We start from the raw sequence: 19,877 nt of genomic DNA, 5'->3' as shown, positions 1-19,877 counted from the left end.
AAGTTTCTTTTGAAGTGGAAACCTCAAGGCCAAATATGGCCCGTAATAATCCAGCTTCCGCGATATAAGATGATTCGCTCGCTATCTGAGGCGTTAATTTACCTACTAAAATATCACCAGTTTCTACCCAGGATCCCAACCTAACAACTCCATTTCTGTCCAAATTGCGGAGTAAATGTTCTTCTAGATGTGGTATTTCTTTAGTGATTTTTTCAGCGGAGCCCTGGCTTGTCGTATCCGTCTGAATTTCATATTTCCGGATGTGAAAAGAGGTATAAATATCTTCATATACCAAACGTTCGCTAATTAGTACTGCGTCTTCAAAATTGTAACCTTCCCATGGCATATAAGCTACTAATACGTTTTTTCCTAAAGCAAGTTCGCCCCCAACTGTAGCAGCTCCTTCTGCTAAAATTTGTCCTTTTTTAATGGATTTACCCCGTGGAACCCGGGGTTTTTGGTGCATACAAGTATTTTTGTTAGAGCGACGGTGGTTAACTAAAGGAATACTTATAGTCTTCCCACTACTTGATAAAAGTATCTTATGACTATCAGTAGAAATGATCTTTCCCTCGCGTTCGGCTATAATGGAAACCCTCGAATCTAGAGCTGTTTGGCGTTCCAATCCAGTTCCAACAATGCATTTCTCGGACCGAGAAAGCGGAACTGCTTGGCGCTGCATATTAGAACTCATTAAAGCCCGATTCGCATCATTGTGCTCAATAAAAGGAATGAGAGAACCCCCAATAGAAAAATATTGGAAAGGAAAAATACTTCTAACATGAATCTGTTCCCATGCAATAGTCAAGAATTCTTGACGGTATCTAGCCGGAACAACCTGTTCTTCCTGAATACCTTGATTCAAGGACAAAGAATTTCCTGCTGCTATCATATAATATTCATCTCTATTTGGTGATAGATAAACCACCTGTCTCTCTTTTTTTTCTTTTGCTTTCTCAGCAGATATTTCATAAAACGGACTCTCTATGGATCCCCACAAGTGATCAATTCTCGCATGAATTGCTAAGGATCCAGTAAGTCCAACATTGATTCCTTCAGACGTGTCAATTGGACAAATACGCCCATAGTGACTCGGATGAATATCTCGGCTCCGAAAACTTGCGGTTCTCCCCGTCAACCCTCCAGGACCTAAACAACTCACTTTTCGCCCATGAACAGTTTGTGTCAATGGATTCGTTTGATCAAAAACTTGAGATAACGGGTATGTGCCAAAAAAGGTCTCATAAGTAGTTATTAATAAAATTGAAGTTGAAGTTGGAGTTACCAAAGTTTGGGGAGTCGGTTTCGATTGACGTATGAATACTCTACGAATAGTTTTTTGAACTGCATGTTGTAAACGACCAAGAGCCAATCCGAATTGATCTTGTAACAGATCTGCAACCGAACGAATACGTTTATTTTTCAAGTGATTCATATCGTCATCGTCAAGTATACCCGTTCCAAATTTCATTCCAATCAAATGATCCGTAGCGGCCAATACATCTCGTGGTAACAAGAATGTATTGTTCTGAGGTATATCAAGATTAAGTCTCCGATTCATATTTCGTCGACCAATCCTTCCTAATTCACATTTTTGTTGAAAAAATTTCTTTTGTAATTCCTCGCATAAGGACTCCGAAAATACCAGGTCCCCACCTACACAAGCAAATTGTTGATAAAACTCCAAAATAGCTTTTTCTTTTGACTCAATCCTCTTCTTCTCCTTAGCATTCGGGAAAGACAAGAAAATTTCAGGGTAGGAAACATTATCTAGAATTTCTCTTAGATTCGAACCCATAGCTGATGATAGAACTAGAATAGATATCTTTTGTTTTCTACTCACGCGAGCCCATATCCTTTCTTTTTTATCAATTGCTAATTCCGATCTCCCCCCCCAATCTGATATTATAGTGCCAGTGTAGATAGAAATTCCCTTATGATCTAATTCCGAGCGGTAGTAAATACCAGGACTTAGCAATATTTGATTGATCACAATTCGGTATATTCCATTTATAATAAAGGTTCCTAAGGAATTCATTATAGGAATGTTTCCGATAGAAATGGTTTGCTTTTGCACATCGAAACCAAAAATTAATCTCGCAGATACATATAATTCGGAAGAATAGGTGAGTGATTCATACACAGCATCTCTTTCTTTTATCGAGGGTTCTAGCAATTGATATCCTTTCGCAAATAATTGAAATGCAATTTCGTGATCTGGATCTTTAATTGTTGGAAACTTGTCAAGTTCTTCTGCTAAGGCTTGATTAATGAACCTACAAAATCCCTCGAATTGGATCTGACTAAATCCGGGTATTGTGGACATTCCCTCGTTTCCATTCCGGAGCATCTTAATCTTAAGTTTCCTGTTTATCAAAGAAAAATTCCATTATCAGCTCACTCTTCATCAATCCCTCTGGATCGATCTAGCAATCATGGAATCTATATTCTGTTTACTGAATCACATGAAATTCTAGGGAACTCCACATACGTATTTCATATATGTATTTCATACATATGAATAGAGACCATTTGGACGAAAGTTCGAGTTTGCCAGGGGTACAAATGAAATGAAAATGAATTGATAAAACATTCCTAAAAAAAAAAATTCTGCCACTTATACTTTATGTTATGATATTCTAATCAGATTGGATGGCAAAGATTTCTCATTTTATCTCCTTTCTATGAATGTAATAAAGCCGTAATATAATATACTAGAAAGTTTGACTTTACTTCGATTTAGAATAGCGTGCTTACTTTAATTTCTCAAAATAATTTGAGGGTTCTTTTTTATTTCGGATCGGAGTAGTATAATTACTAGAAAATTCAGTATTTCATTGTGGAATTCTAAAATCAAGTAAGTCCCTTTTTTAAGTACATGCCAATCTAGTTATCCACCTCTCCCCATATCCATGCTTTTCTTTTATCGTAATTTCACTTGGGTAGGCCAAGATAGTAAGGTTATACTCTATATCAGAGCAAATTTCCTTTTTTTATTCAAGATATTTAATTTAATACTTTTAAAAATTAAAGCATGATTCTCCATAGAGATATGTACATAAAGGGGATCTTTGGATAATAATGCTGTTCGGACCTAAAGTTTACCTATACACGGATTAAGCATAAAGTCATACTATTTTATTATGCCATTGAAGGGGGGGGAGATAATACCGATTTAAGAGTAGTTCACTACTGCAATAAAAAAAAGAGAATTCTAGTTAACGGTTCCAATTTATTCTGAATTTTGCAGCCTGTGAATAGAAATCCACTTTTTCTTCTTTTTCATCTCAATAGAAAGAAATGGGAAGTTTTATTGTGTTAACAATGTATGTTTTAAGATAGAATCTATCGAGGAGAATAATAGAAACTGGATCAAAAAAAGCAGGAATAGATTTTTTGAAAAAGATTGGAAAAAAGTAAGTAGAATTATATTCAAAATAAAAGGGGCTTTTCGTAAGAAAACGTGGATGAATACTTGCTGTTTTCTAGATTTTTGATCGGATTTTTTGGCGGCATGGCCAAGCGGTAAGGCAGGGGACTGCAAATCCTTTATCCCCAGTTCAAATCTGGGTGCCGCCTGATCAATAAAATACTTAGGTTTTTTTTATAGTGCTGATCGAATTCGATCAATTTTTACTTCGCATAAGTTCGGGCAAGAGAGTAACTGGGCCTGCCGATACTGGGTTTAGAGAAACCATACCATAGTTCTATCCTCAAACTAGGGTTAGGGTTTGTTTTGACGGTAGTGGCCAAAATGGTTATCAATAGGGGTGAGGTAGTGTTTCCTTATTCTTTTATTATATGAATTTGAATTGGTTCTTAATTGAGATTCGATTTGATAATTTTAAAATACGAGGATAAGATGTCAGAAATCTTGGTATCCAAAGAAAGGTCCCTAAGGGGCATTCTTTTTTTTTTTCAATCTAAGATTCAAGAAGGGACTCCACGAAAGAATATCAAGACTTACTAATTATTATACATTTTTTTATCGTACATCTTATGTTACCTACATACACTAAAGTAAGGACTACTTAATTTTAATTCTAACGAGAATCAGATTAAATAGGTCGATCAAAAATCAATTTAGGAGTTGTGTTATGGATAAAATCTCTTCCTCTTCATTCTTTCATAGAATGATACAAAGCAAGGCTGCAGGGTTTAGGTCAAAAATAAACATTAGGTAAGGTAGGTATCCAATAAATATTTATCTATCGTTAATTTTATGGTATATTCGGGCGTCCTTTGCTTAAAAAAAAAAAAAGAGTAACAAAAGGAATAAAAAATCTTCCTATTCCCGCTTCTTCTATTCAGGACATCATTCCCGTACTCTTTCTTTTTTAAGGAAAAAAGGGCTATAGTATCGTATTTTTAATGCTCTCTAATTCTACCAGAATTCCTATAAGAATTTGTTAGGAGTAAATTCCTTGAACTGATTGATCCATGGCCTTAGGGCGGAATCCCTTTTTGACTCTGTACCCTTGATTCCACTATGATTATTGATCAATAGTAGAATAGAATAATCCCTTCATAGAAATAGGAGACATAATTTAGATGGATATAGTAAGTCTCGCTTGGGCTGCTTTAATGGTAGTCTTTACATTTTCTCTTTCACTAGTAGTATGGGGAAGGAGTGGACTCTAGGGATACTACTAATTGATTAAGTAATCAAATTGTTGTATCAATTCTTTTCATTAATGGATCATTTTGCATTAATCATTTTGTCAAACGTTATTCTTTAATCTTTTTCTTTAGTTTTGTTTCACTCCTGTAAGAAACTCTTGTATTGTAAGTTGTAATGTAAGAAAGAGCCATTATACCAATTCATAATTTCTACTAGAAATGACGAATGGTTAAAAAAAGTTCTATACATAAGAAAATTCGACTTTCTTCCACGGAACTATTCACGGCATATCACACATTTTCCATTTCCTTTTACTTTTTACTATAGTCTATTCTTAATATTATTTTTCTTTCCTTCCATGGATTCTTTGGTCAAGAATTGTCTTAGATTTTTTTATTTTGACCTGATTGAAATTAAGTGGATGCAATGAAAAAAGAAATTGAATTAGACTACTTAACTATTTCAATCTACTAATCTATTCTATGTAGATTCAAAGATAATATAATAGAAAGAATCTAAAGTGTCGTAGAAAAAACTATATGTAGTTCTTTCTACCACACTTTAAGATTCCAACCAGATCCTTTCATTTAAGACTTGGATTTTTTTTATTTAATCCCTTTTTAATTTCTTCAATGATTAATTGGAATTCCAATTAATTATTTTGGCTGACTGTTTTTACATAAATAATAAGTAAAAAAGAAGTAGGAACTAGAATGAACAGTGCAGTAGCAATAAATGCGAGAATATTGACTTCCATAACCTCTTTATTTTTTATTTTCACAATAACTCGGGATGTAATCCCATGGAGAGGAAAAAGGGGTATCTTGTAAATTCAAGGGTAGGGCTTGCATTCTGATAATACTGAATCAATTCAATATTATGAATATCGGATCTATCAAATCAATTCATGGATGAGAGTTATATTTCACGGATGAGAGTTATATAGTATAACATAGGAAGATCCTCTATCCACACTAAGACCAAAATGGGTTTTTTGATTGGATTAGGAATTCCCTCTTTTTTAATCCTTTTCTACTTTTTCTTTTCTATATCTCTAACCCACGAGCTTTCTTAATCTTCTACTTTCTTAATCTTATACAATTTCCCTTCCTTTTTCTTATAGTTATACATACAATTATGTATGTATTATATGACCAACTTTCTATGGGTCACATAGACATCCAAATAAGCAGTAGAAGTGAGATGGGGAAAAGAGGTCTGAAATAAAAAGGGAATACGATTTATGTATGGATTCCGGTAAAATACCGGTACTCTATTCCATAAGAGTGGAATAGGAAATTAAGATGAGGATGGTATCATCATAAAGAAAGATAGAGTAATATAATATCCTAAATTCTACTAATCCACATATCGTATGTGTGTCTTTCTTTATCTTTATCGATCGGGAGTAGTGAAAAAAAATTCCTATATGCCTTCCCTCCCTCTTTAATGAGGGATGCAAAATAAAAAAGTGAAGTAAGGGTGCCCTGTGGGTATTTGATCTTGCTCCCTGCCCCTTTTTTTCATGGAAAAAGGAAATATCAATTTCTCCATTCATTGAACCCTAGTTCGGGACTGACGGGGCTCGAACCCGCAGCTTCCGCCTTGACAGGGCGGTGCTCTGACCAATTGAACTACAATCCCCGCGGGGTGTATGGCATACCCATTCTTAAATAGAACCATAAGAAGATTCGATTCGTCTTTCGTACTCTAAGAAATAGACGAATCATATACTACATACCCACATATTATATTATACGTGGGTATAGTGAGAGTGACATAACTAGTATGTCGTGATTTTTTATCACTAAAAATGGATAATAATCCAGCCTTCAATAAGAAAAACTCTTTTGTTTGTAAGAAAGGAATGAGAGAGATATGGATTAGAAAAAAAAAATTTCCCTTTTTTCTTTATCTTTTATTTCTATAGATCAGACATTTTATTTTATGGAAGAAAAACAAAAGGATTTAGTTCATACTCACGAAGCCCTAGATTTTTGGTTTGGGCCGAGCTGGATTTGAACCAGCGTAGACATTGTCAACGAATTTACAGTCCGTCCCCATTAACCACTCGGGCATCGACCCAGGAAGAATTTATTCTAGGGTTTTTGCTAATCTATGATTAACCTCCTTTCATAATACTCCCTACCCCCAGGGGAAGTCGAATCCCCGCTGCCTCCTTGAAAGAGAGATGTCCTGAACCACTAGACGATAGGGGCATCACTAGACGATAGGGCCATATACAACCGCTCGTGATTATACTATAATCATAGTATGAGCAGTTTTTTGGAATTGTCAATATACTCGAAAAGTATAAATAGATCCAAAGCAAAGAGTTTTTCCAACTTTTCTGTTATGTTTTCATCTAGGATTTTTTTTAGTTGATCGTTATAGATTAATTCTCCGTGCTTCATTTAGTGTTCAGACCAAAAATGCATCCATCCCGCACTAAGTCATAAAATTCTCTAAAAATATAGAGAAAGTTTCAAAAACAAAGAACAAAAGTGAATCAATTTAGTAGAAAAGTACTCTATCAGATTCGAACCAACGACTTACGTCTTAGCACGAGATTACTCTACCACTAATTTAAAAAGCCCTTTATCGGATTTGAACCGATGACTTATGCCTTACCATGGCATTACTCTACCACTGAGTTAAAAGGGCTTTTTATTTAATTCAAAAATTAGCCACTTGGATTTCCCATTATGGGTCTACTGCATAATGTACATATTATATATATAATATATAGAGATAGAGAGAGAGACATTATGTAGAGATTGTATATGTATATATCGATATCTTGAGAGCTCAAAATAAAATTAATAAAAAAAAAACATACCCTACATAACATATCCAACTCTTCTTGGTTCAGGGTTTTCCGTTTCCGAAGACTAGTAAAATAGGCGGATTCTGGAACCCCAAGGATTCAACGGTATATGGATATGGAAAATATAAGATTTCCGATCCTAGCGGGAAAAGGCGGGGAACAGATACCCAATAGGATATAGGATCCTTGGGAGGAACTTTTGGTAATGGCCTTGATCCTCTATGCTATTTTTTATGTGTTCTTAGTTCTATTGAACTTTTTTCATTCTTTTAAACAAGAATCTAATAAACTAGAATTGAGTCAGTGGAAAAAAGGAGAGAGAGGAAAGTGTTAAATGGAGAGAGTCGACTAATCAGAGACTTTTAGGATCTTCTTTACATCAGGTAAATCTGTCGGCCCTGTCCGTTTTTTTCTTTAAGTTACGACTCTTTGCTGCTTACTTCTATCAAGCCATAGGGAAAGTCTATGATGAATTTGGAAAACTCATCTCACTCTTACTCTATGGCTCGGACTTAATGGGGGAAGAAAACATCTTCCATAATTTCTTTTTTGTTCAATTCTGGACAAAAAAGAAAAGGAAAAAGGAATTTATAGGGACAGTGTTACCCCCTATATCCCCTAGTTTATATTGTAGGAATAATAAAACAATTTAGCAGTCTGACACACTTACGTCCTTGCAAAGTAAATAATTATTATTGTAGTCGTAACCGTAGAATAGGATCCTAATCAAAATAAATACATTTGGTTCAGGCGCTATTAGCATGGTAAGAAAAGATTTTTTTTACAGACCAGAGGGGCTATCTAAATCCTAAAGTAAAGGCGAGCGATCGAAGTAGAAGTACCAACGGCTCAGTGTCATGAACCTTCTCCATCTGATTCAATAAGGGGGAATTAGCCTTCTTGTCAAATGGCTATCCTTGACAAAGGGTACCATTTATACCATAATCTACAATGTAGCGGGTATAGTTTAGTGGTAAAAGTGTGATTCGTTCTATATAATAACTGAATTTGAAATGATATACTTAAGGCATCCTTAAGTTTTTTATTTTTATATTCCGATGAAAACTTTAGTTCTTATAAAGGATTAAATCCTTTTCCTCTCAATAGCATATTGAGGAAGAATATACATTCTGGCGATTTGTATCCAAAGACTAATTTAAATTGCATCCAAAATAAAAATAGGATTATGAGTACAGAGTCGCGAAGCATAATTTTGCATTGGATTAAGTATTCCAATTTTGAAAATATGAGTAAAGGATCTATGGATGAAGATACAAAAAAGTTGATTTCCAATCGTAACTAAATCTTCTTAAAATAAGGAATAAGGAAGCCAAATAGCTAAAAAACGATAGTTTTGGTTTACTAGAACCATCCGCATATTGTTTAAGCTCGGTGGAAACCCAATTCTTTTCCTCAGGATCTCTTGAATGAAATTAGGGAACGAAGTAAGTAGATTAGATGGATTTAGATAGAATTTCTATCTCCTACTCTATAAGGATCATCTAGAAAGCGGAGAGCTTTGGTTCCATTCAAATAGAAAAGCTGACATAGATGTTAAGTGGTGAGAATATCCATAAAGGAGCCGAATGAAATCAAAATTTCATGTTCGGTTTTGAATTAGAGACGTTAAAAATAATCAACCAACGTCGACTATAACCCCTAGCCTTCCAAGCTAACGATGCGGGTTCGATTCCCGCTACCCGCTCCATTCTGTATAAAAGGAGTATTCTCTTTGTCTAGACATGTTAGAGGCTTGTATTCAAGCCTTTTTTGTCCACCAGTTTCTGGTACTCCAGAGCGGAGTAGAGCAGTTTGGTAGCTCACGAGGCTCATAACCTTGAGGTCACGGGTTCGATTCCCGTCTCCGCACTTAGCAGTCTGTATAAAAGGACTATTCTATTTCTCTAGATATGGTAGAGGGGCGTATCCAACCCTTTTTTATTCATTAGTTCCCGGCCCTAGAGGGCAAAATTGAGCAGTTTGCGAAGTCACTTGCCTTCAAAAAAAGAAGGCGCAAGGCTTCTCCCTACCCTGCAGAAAATAAAAATGAAACGAAAGGGACAGTCTACCTCTCTCTTCCCTTTAAAAAAAGTTTGCCCGTTGTTTGTCTCAGTTACATACCCAATTTTTGGAGCTCTGTTGGCGAGTTCTATTTCTGCCTCCGGAGCGCCCTCTTTTTTTGAGTGGGATGCAAAGGAAGGGTAAGATAGTAAGGGATACGGCACTAGACTAACACCTAATTAATACTTAATTTAATATAAGTAGTTAAACAGTTAACTAGACTAAACTTTTTATCATAGTACTTTGATAAATTAAGCGGGCGAGCGGCGGGAATCGAACCCGTATCTTCTCCTTGGCAAGGAGATATTTTACCATTGAACTACGCTCGCTACGGTATATATTTTATAGCGTATATCCGCCTGGGTCGACCTTCTATGTCTGGGTCGACCGTTTCATTTCATTTTCTATTATATTAGAGTTTTCCTTTTTTTATTATCTGTGAATGAATATTCTAATGGGAATGGAATTTCATAATACTGAAAGAGAAGAGCTAGCAATTCGGAACGCAAATTGCGTTTTAATACGTCTCACTATTCTAATTTTTTAGAAGAAATGGCCTTTATTATTTCTTTTTTATGGGGTTAATAAATATTAACCAAATTTAATTTAAGAAATGAGAGAATTCAGAATAGCTACGAGAAAGACTAGTCCAATCCATAACGATGTACCGGAAAATACAACATTTTTATTATTTGACCAACCATCAGGAGAAGCAAATACAAGGGGTACACTAATTACTAAGACTGAGGAAGTCGCAATTAATGCAAAAACAGCTAATTGGAAAGCAATAGTCATATTTCTAATCCTCCAAGCTACCATCAAATAAAGTTGACTACATATTTGATCCCTCACTTAAACCAAAATTGTAAAAAAATACAAGAAGTAGGAGGGGTTTAATCATGAATCCATTGATTCTTCTCTTTAATTCAAATTTATTACTTAAACCGCTTTTTTATTTGGATATGGGGGTGAGAAGAGATTATTTACTCTTTATTTCACAAGCGGGTATAGCGGATCCTGTATCCGTGTATACAGTATACAGAGATATATCGAAAAGGAACTTGTATCTGATATCTTTCTAGAGGCTAATAAATCTTTTTATTTTTTATATGGCTATGTTCTATTTGTAGGAGTAAAATAAGGATTAGGCTGTGGAGAGATGGCTGAGTGGTTGATAGCTCCGGTCTTGAAAACCGGTATAGTTCTAGGAACTATCGAGGGTTCGAATCCCTCTCTCTCCTTTTGCTTATTGAATACGTTTGTTTCTTTCATTTTTTTTTTTCTGTCCCTTATCTTTCTTTCATAAAAAGGAATGAATGGCTCGGCTAGATGGAATAACCGAGCCAGAACAGAAAAAAAGTAGAACAGGTATAAATAAGAAAATCTTAGTTAAGAGGGTTCATGTAAAGAACAGGTTCCAAATCACGATCGATTCCCTTTTCAAAACCTGCTGCAGCAGCTCGGGCTCTTCCTGCATGCCATAAATGGCCCACAAAAAAGAAGAATCCTAGAACAAAATGAGAAGTTGATAACCAACTTCTAGGAGAGACATAATTAACTGCATTGATCTCGGTAGCTACGCCACCCACGGAATTTAAAGAGCCTAAAGGAGCGTGGGTCATATATTCTGCTGAGCGTCGTTCTTGCCAAGGTTGTATGTCTTTTTTCAACCTACTCAAGTCCAAACCGTTGGGGCCCCTTAGAGGTTCTAACCATGGAGCACGAAGGTCCCAAAAACGCATAGTTTCCCCTCCAAAGATAACCTCCCCAGTTGGGGAACGCATTAGATATTTACCTAAACCTGTGGGTCCTTGAGCGGATCCCACATTAGCTCCAAGACGCTGGTCTCTAACTAGAAAAGTAAATGCTTGAGCTTGAGAAGCTTCTGGCCCGGTGGGTCCATAAAACTCACTCGGATAAGCTGTATTATTGAACCATACAAAACAACAAGCGATAAAACCAAAGACAGATAAAGCAGCTAAACTATAAGACAAGTAAGCTTCTCCAGACCATACAAATGCACGGCGAGCCCATGCGAAGGGTTTGGTTAAAATATGCCAAATTCCGCCAAATACACAAATAAAACCCAACCATACATGCCCACCAATTATATCTTCTAAATCATCTACACTAACAATCCACCCTTCTCCACCAAAAGGAGATTTTAGTAAATAACCAAATATAACACTGGGGCTAAGGGTCAAATTGGTAATTTTTCTTACATCTCCCCCCCCAGGGGCCCAGGTATCATATACACCGCCAAAATAAAGAGCCTTGAGTACTAGAAGAAAAGCACCTAGACCTAACAAAATTAAGTGAATACCCAAAATTGTAGTCATTTTATTTCTATCTTTCCAGACATAACCAAAGAATGGAAAAGATTCCTCAAGAGTCTCGGGTCCCAGAAGCGCGTGATAAATGCCACCGAAGCCTAAGACTGCGGAGGAAATTAGGTGAAGTACGCCAGATACAAAGTACGGAAAAGTATCTAGAACTTCCCCCCCTGGCCCTACTCCCCAACCTAGAGTAGCTAAGTGTGGAAGTAAAATCAACCCTTGTTCATACATGGGCTTTTCTGGTACGAAATGGGCCACTTCAAATAGGTTCATTGCTCCGGCCCAGAATACGATTAATCCGGCATGGGCTACATGAGCTCCAAGCAGTTTACCGGACAAATTGATAAGTCTGGCATTCCCAGCCCACCAAGCAAAGCCGGTGGTTTCTTGGTCACGACCAGCTAAAACGAAAGTTCCATTAAAGAGCGTTTCCACGTGGTAGAACCTCCTCAGGGAATATAAGATTTTCATGAGGCTGATCCTGAGCTGCCATCCACGCACGAATACCCTCGTTTAAAAGAATATTTTTGGTGTAGAAAGTCTCAAATTCAGGATCTTCCGCTGCACGGATTTCCTGGGAAACAAAGTCATAGGCACGTAAGTTCAGAGCCAAGCCAACTACGCCAATAGCACTCATCCATAAACCGGTGACGGGTACAAATAGCATAAAGAAATGTAACCAACGTTTATTGGAAAAAGCAACACCAAAGATTTGGGACCAAAAGCGGTTAGCAGTGACCATGGAATAAGTTTCTTCAGCTTGAGTTGGGTTAAAAGCACGGAAGGTATTTGCACCATCACCGTCCTCAAATAGAGTGTTTTCTACGGTCGCTCCATGAATAGCGCATAGCAGAGCCGCACCTAATACTCCGGCAACTCCCATCATATGAAATGGGTTCAACGTCCAATTATGAAATCCTTGGAAGAAAAGGATGAATCGAAATATCGCTGCTACGCCAAAACTCGGCGCAAAGAACCAACCAGATTGCCCCAGTGGATAAATAAGGAATACAGAAACAAAAACAGCAATTGGACCAGAGAATGAGATTGCATTATAAGGCCGCAATTGAACAGACCGAGCAAGTTCAAATTGGCGTAACATGAAACCTATTAGTGCAAAAGCCCCGTGGAGAGCTACAAAAGTCCATAGACCGCCTAATTGACACCAACGAGTAAAATCTCCTTGTGCTTCGGGCCCCCATAGTAGCAACAAAGAGTGTGCTAAACTATTGGCAGGGGTAGAAACTGCTGCGGTTAAGAAATTACAACCTTCCAAATAGGAACTAGCCAATCCATGGGTATACCAAGAAGTTACAAAAGTTGTCCCTGTAAACCAACCCCCTAAAGCGAAATAAGCACAAGGAAAGAGCAATAGGCCAGACCATCCTACAAAAACGAAACGGTCCCTTCGTAACCAGTCATCCATAGTATCAAATAGATCATTTTCTTCTTTAGGAATTCTACCAAGGGCTATAGTCATAGTGATCCTCCTATTCAATTACTTCAACCATTTCCGAGCACCTCATATCACTTTCCAAGGCATATGATAGTTTTATTATCTGTGGACGATTTCTTTGTCGTTCAATGCCCTTTTTCAATGGTCTCGAAGAGAGAAATTTCCCATTTTTATCTATGGAGTCACAGTCACAACCGAGGTCGTGGTAAATCCATGAATTTGATTCGATTTGTTTTTCTTATACTATTTGTTTTTCTTATACTATAGAAATAGAAATAAATTGTTTTTCTTATACTATAGAAAGAAATAAACCTTTGAATTCAGCATTATTCCAAGACTCCTATTTCAAAGTCTATCTTTTAAGGGAAAAATGAAAATAAAAGTAACCCTTCTTTTCCCATTCCCTCTCTATTGCATGGGTGGAAGAACTAAAATAGAGGATTCTGAAAAAAAAAATGGACCTTCGAAATCCAATTTTATGTGTAGCGCAAAGGAGTTGCGATTTCTTCTTATTCCTATAGAACATCTAGTAACAAGAATATGAAATCGTAAATAGCGAAAAATTCTTGTCTTGCGCGGTCTAAGTCTAAGGAAATAAAAAAAATTCGCTTATACAATTTCATCTACATCGAATTTATATATCAGAATAGCGGATAGAGGCATCATTAAAGGAGTCAGGTCTACTTACTTTATGCTTCTTTCCAATTTTATGGTGGATTTGATAAGAACCCTTTTTGCTTTCTTGATAAATAATCGACAAAAAAAGCGTTTTTTTTTATATAACCTGCTTGTTTTATTATAATTATAACAAGTCCTATATGGAAATGCCCGCTAAAGAGAAAATCTATTTGATTGTCTCTCGGCCAATATCGATTTTTAGAAAGAAAAAACAAGAATTTTCTTCTTTTTTTATTAACATTAAGAAAAAAGAATATAATTAAAATGGAATTGGCAATATAATTTTTATAGACTTTTGAAAGAAAAAAAGGGGGTTTTTTGCAACCGTTATTTCTTATTTCTTGCCTATATCATATCACGGAAACCTTTCGCTTTGGAACGTGGAGAGATGGCTGAGTGGACTAAAGCGGCGGATTGCTAATCCGTTGTACAATTTTTTTGTACCGAGGGTTCGAATCCCTCTCTTTCCGCTCCCTTGGATCATTTGGGACTTTCGAATTGGAAAGAATTCTGACCCCCGGATTTTCTCATAGATAAATGTACGAAACAAATCCAATAAGAAAAAAAAAAAACTGAATTTTTACTCCTCGCGTCCAGGATTCCGTCCTGGGTCATTAGATAAGAATCCAAAGATAAAGAGTGAAACAAAGAATATCACTACTGTATAAACAAAAAGTTTGAGAGTAAGCATTACATAATCTCCAAGATTTTTTTTTAAGGAATAGATTACCAGTTTTTCCTTACCACACGGATCCACTAGGATGGTTTTTTTTTTATACCTAAAAATGCAAAAAAGAATTCTTGAAAAAAATTGCAAGAATTCTTTTATAATAAGCACTCTTATCAATAGCAAAAATAGGGTTAGGTGGTTAGGTATTGTGTAGGTACCTTTAGGTACCTGCTCAACCTAGGTGCAGGGGAGTAGAAAGGCTGATCCAAATTTATTGCTGTAGCTACCCATTCAATGTAGAAGAATTTAAATTTTAGAATCGAAGGTTCATAATATAAAAATATAAAACTTCTCGGCTTTTACCCATTTTTAAATTTTTTTGGAATGAACACATCATTCAATTTGGCATACAGAGTACTAAAGATTTCATCGAAAACTTACAGCAGCTTGCCAAACAAAGGCTAATAGAAAAAAGAATAGAGGTATAACAGGCATAATATCCACGATTGGATTGAAAATAGCATAAGCTTCGGGTAATTTGGCAAAGAAAAAACTAGTAGGATAAAGAACAGAATTAAAACAGATACAGGTTAAACTAAGTATATTAGGCATAACAAGCATTTCATTCTTGTAGAGTAAATAATTGGATTTTTCTTGAGTTATTTTTTTAAGGGAAAGAAGGAAAAGGCAGATTCAAAATCTTTTTTCTTCGGACTTTCCCAAACACAAAATACCTCCTTGTATTTGCACTCTCAAATGAGAGTGGAATAAATTCGACTTTCATATAATATCTTAATAGAATTCCATGTAATGATCAATGCATTTTTTTGATTCTATATTATCCGCATGTGTAGAATACTAGCAAGAGAATATCCCTCCTTTTTTATGTAATTGAAATGGTATTGACGAATAACAAATAAACATACTAGTGTTTATTAGTGTCGCATAAAACCCGAAATGGGGCGTGGCCAAGTGGTAAGGCAGCGGGTTTTGGTCCCGTTACTCGGAGGTTCGAATCCTTCCGTCCCAGATTGTTTCTGATGAAACAAACGGTGAAATCATATAGTATTCCGTACGAGACAAAAGTTTATTAAAGAGAATAATGATATCTTATTCTTTCTCAGAAAACATAATAAAGTCTTAAGTCCAGTCAAATTGACTATCTTTATTTTCATGAAAAAATGGGATCTATCAAGCACATTCAGGATATGCCTCTACTATAAAATAAAATCACTTAGTCATATTTTTTTCTTCCTTTTGGTATTCGAGTTGAAGAAGTACGAGAATTCTATAACTACCAAAAACTTTCAATCTTTTCATTGGAATAGTTTATTTAGTTATTATAGTTAATTGTTTTTGGTACTGAAAAAATATATTACTACTAGAATTCTAATTCTAGTAATTAAATTAATTAAACTTTTTTGGAGGTTGATAGTTTATTTATTGAGGAAGAGTCAATCCTTCTTTTCTCACTTCAAGATTGATCATCTCGAGCCATCCGTTGAGGGTGGAAATTTAAGAATAAATAAGTTTTAAGCAAACTTGTTTAGTCGTCTTTTTCAAACTATGTTTCATTCATATGATAGAATTTTAATATGGGTTTAAATAAATTGGATCTTGGCGGAGGCTTCCCGGATAAATACTTACTTTCTTTTATCCATATTGCTCCATAGATAGCAAGTTTTAATTAGTATAAAAAAACTAAACCAATGACTATTCATGATTCCATCCATATTGGATCAATTCTCTATACCACTTTGCAATGAAAAGAGGAATGTTTGTTATGGTAAAACTTCGTTTAAAACGATGTGGTAGAAAGCAACGTGCGACTTGAAGGACATGATCGATTGTGGATTTTTCTATCCATCATTTTCCATAGTAATGAAAATGCTCTTGGCTCGACATAGCCTGTTCTATTCGTTCCGAACCAAATTTGCGCTGGGTTTAAGTAACATAGTACACGATGGAGCTCGAGAGGACAGAATTTTTTTTATCAAGGGAAAGAATCTAGGGTTAGTGAAAACTAATAAATTAGGCCAACTTTGTCAGTCTATCCTTAATATAGAAATAAATCGAAAGGTTAAAATAAGAATAAAGTCCAATAAAAGTATATCAGAATCAATCCCTCTTATTAGATTTCTATAGAAGAGATAAATGCTTTATCGAAGGAAATAAGAAAAAAGGGTATGTTGCTACTCTTTTGAAAGAAAAAAATAGGAATTCCCGAAGTAATGTCTAAACCCAAGGATTTCACAAATCAAAGATAAAGGATTCCAGAACAAGTAAACACAATTTTCAATTGTCTCAACAACAGAGTTGGATCAGAATAAGGAATAAAAGTCAATTCGTTCGAAATGAGACAAAGAAAAGAGTTTAAAGACGACTCAAAAATTTTGGAAGGATTTTGCCTTCGAAGTTTGTCAGGCAAAATTAGCCCACTTGAGTCATGAGTATAAATGAAATTTGTTTTTTCTGTAAGGAAATTAATGCACGTCATAGTCTAATTTCTATTATTATCGACAGAAATTCGAATCATTTTCTCGAGCCGTATGAGGAGAAAACCTCCTATACGTTTCTAGGGGGGGGCGTTGTTTATCTACATCTATCCCAATAAGCTGTCTATCGAATCGTTGCAATTGATGTTCGATCTCGAAGAGAAGGAAGAGATCTTCAAAAAGTAGGTTTTTATGATCCGATAAAGAATCAAACTTGTTTAAATGTTCCAGCTATTCTCTATTTCCTTGAAAAGGGTGCTCAACCAACAAGAACTGTTTATGATATTTTAAGGAAGGCGGAATTCTTTAAAGAAAAAGAAAGAACTTTGAGTTAATTGAAGAACTAAATGAATCAAAAAGTAGGATAGGAGAAGATTATTAGTATTCCTAGTTGTCTAATTATTTAGACACAATTTACCTCTTTTTTAATCCTATTTGGATTTATATTATATCGTGCCAATTCAACATAAGCCCCTATTTTATTTACTTTTTCTATCTAATTTGTTTTCTTACCATTGTATTTCCATTGACAAAGGTCTATTGAACAAATAGAATTTGTAGATAGATGGGTCTCTTTATCCTCACTCCATATTCAATTTTTCCGCCTACACTTCGCTCAAATGATAAGGGTGTTCCTCTTGCATGTATTCTCATACAATATAATATATATTTTTTTTTAATAAAAATCGCTAAAAATAAGGAGAATTTGGCCATCGTGATTAGGGTCGCTCTTTTTTTAACTTTACTTTAGTGGAATTTAACCGGACCTGTTCGTTTTGGCATTTGAGTGTTTTTCATGGTCGATAAAAAAATCTTTTGATGTCTTGCTAGTTCAATGTTTTGACAGAAGCGCGCGGTGTAATTCCATTGATTTTTGGATTTCGATCGTATCTAAGATCCTTTTTTTATCTGGGTTGCTAACTCAATGGTAGAGTACTCGGCTTTTAAGTGCGACTATGATCTTTTACACATTTGGATGAAACAACAAATTCGTCCAGACTCTTGGTAGAGTCTAGAAGACCACGACTGATCCTCAAAGGTAATGAATGGAAAAAATAGCATGTCGTAATAAAATCAATCTTTTTTGAATGGAATCCAAAATTACGATTTTCTGGGTCTAATGAATAAATGGATAGAGCCTGGCTCCAATTCTGGTAAAATAAAAAGCAACGAGCTGAACTTCCTAATTGGAATGATTCCCCGCTCTAATTAGACGTTAAAAATAGATTAGTGCCGGATGCGGGGAAAGGTTGGGTTTTCCTATGAGTGGACCCTTTATTTTTTCTTTTTTTTTTAGAAATCCTAATTATTCTTGATTATGGATTGAATAAGGGATGTTATGGATTGAATGTGTAAAAGAAGCAGTATATTGATAAAGAGGCTGTATTCCAAAGTCAAAAGAGCGATTGGCCTGCAAAAATAAAAAACTTGTTCTGTTCTTTTTTTTTAATTAGAACAAACATAAACTAATTGGGTAGAAAAGGAGCAGAAAAAGATCTGTGGATTAGACTCCCTTTCTTTCCAGGGTTTGTATTAAAAATGCAACACCCTGTTCTGACCATATTGCACTATGTATCATCATTCGATAAACCGAGAAATGCTTCTTCTCTCTGATTCAAGTAGAAATACAAATGGAAAAATTCGAAGGGTATTCAGAAAAACATAAATCTCGTCAACAATACTTTGTCTACCCACTTCTCTTTCAGGAATATATTTATGCATTTGCCCACCATTATGGATTAAATGGTTCTGAACCTGTGGAAATAGTTGTTAGTTGTAATAACAAGAAATTTAGTTCACTACTTGTGAAACGTTTAATTATTCGAATGTATCAGCAGAATTTTTTGGATAACTCGGTTAATCATCCTAACCAAGATCGATTATTGGATTACAAAAATTATTTTTATTCTGAGTTTTATTCTCAGATTCTATCTGAAGGGTTTGCGATCGTTGTGGAAATCCCATTCTCGCTACGGGAATTATTTTGTCCGAAAGAAAAAGAAATACCAAAGTTTCAGAATTTACGCTCTATTCATTCAATATTTCCCTTTTTAGAAGACAAATTTTTGCATTTGGATTATCTATCACATATAGAAATACCCTATCCTATCCATTTGGAAATCCTGGTTCAACTCCTTCAATACCGTATCCAAGATGTTCCATCTTTGCATTTATTGCGATTCTTTCTCAACTATTATTCGAATTGGAATAGTTTTATTACTTCAATGAAATCCATTTTTTATTTTCAAAAAGAAAATAAAAGACTGTTTCGATTCCTATATAACTCTTATGTATCAGAATATGAATTTTTTTTGTTGTTTCTTCGTAAACAATCTTCTTGCTTACCATTAGCATCTTCTGGAACTTTTCTGGAACGAATCCACTTTTCTAGGAAGATGGAACATTTTGGGATAATGTACCCTGGTTTTTCTCGGAAAACCCTATGGTTCTTTATGGATCCTCTTATGCATTATGTTCGATATCAAGGAAAGGCAATTCTTGCATCAAAAGGCACTTTTTTTTTGAAGAAGAAATGGAAATGCTACCTTATCAATTTCTGGCAATATTATTTCTGTTTTTGGACTCAGCCGCGAAGAATCCATATAAACCAATTAGCAAACTCTTGCTTCGATTTTATGGGGTACCTTTCAAGTGTACCAAAAAGTTCTTTGTTAGTAAGGAATCAAATGCTGGAGAAGTCATTTCTAATAGATACTCGAATGAAAAAATTCG

General features: G+C 35.3%; 7 non-coding genes across 7 annotated transcripts; 3 read left to right on the top strand and 4 right to left on the bottom strand.

Annotated features, from left to right (window-relative positions):
* The first annotated feature begins 3,508 nt into the window (after positions 1 to 3,508).
* TRNAC-GCA (transfer RNA cysteine (anticodon GCA)) lies at positions 3,509 to 3,579 on the top strand. The gene has a single exon. It is a non-coding gene; the product is annotated as a tRNA-Cys (tRNA).
* A 2,612-nt stretch (positions 3,580 to 6,191) lies between these two features.
* On the bottom strand, positions 6,192 to 6,265 carry TRNAD-GUC (transfer RNA aspartic acid (anticodon GUC)). Its single transcript has one exon. It is a non-coding gene; the product is annotated as a tRNA-Asp (tRNA).
* Positions 6,266 to 6,624: 359 nt separating this feature from the next.
* On the bottom strand, positions 6,625 to 6,706 carry TRNAY-GUA (transfer RNA tyrosine (anticodon GUA)). The gene has a single exon. It is a non-coding gene; the product is annotated as a tRNA-Tyr (tRNA).
* A 507-nt stretch (positions 6,707 to 7,213) lies between these two features.
* On the bottom strand, positions 7,214 to 7,285 carry TRNAT-GGU (transfer RNA threonine (anticodon GGU)). The gene has a single exon. It is a non-coding gene; the product is annotated as a tRNA-Thr (tRNA).
* Positions 7,286 to 9,767: 2,482 nt separating this feature from the next.
* On the bottom strand, positions 9,768 to 9,838 carry TRNAG-GCC (transfer RNA glycine (anticodon GCC)). The gene has a single exon. It is a non-coding gene; the product is annotated as a tRNA-Gly (tRNA).
* An 824-nt stretch (positions 9,839 to 10,662) lies between these two features.
* On the top strand, positions 10,663 to 10,750 carry TRNAS-UGA (transfer RNA serine (anticodon UGA)). The gene has a single exon. It is a non-coding gene; the product is annotated as a tRNA-Ser (tRNA).
* Positions 10,751 to 14,361: 3,611 nt separating this feature from the next.
* On the top strand, positions 14,362 to 14,449 carry TRNAS-GCU (transfer RNA serine (anticodon GCU)). The gene has a single exon. It is a non-coding gene; the product is annotated as a tRNA-Ser (tRNA).
* Positions 14,450 to 19,877: the final 5,428 nt, after the last annotated feature.

The sequence above is a fragment of the Aegilops tauschii genome, unplaced genomic scaffold, assembly GCF_002575655.3.
Source record: "Aegilops tauschii subsp. strangulata cultivar AL8/78 unplaced genomic scaffold, Aet v6.0 ptg001240l_obj, whole genome shotgun sequence".
Classification (NCBI taxonomy): domain Eukaryota; kingdom Viridiplantae; phylum Streptophyta; class Magnoliopsida; order Poales; family Poaceae; genus Aegilops; species Aegilops tauschii.
The sequence above is the reverse complement of the archived record's forward strand: the minus strand, read 5'-3'. Positions and strand labels throughout refer to the sequence as shown.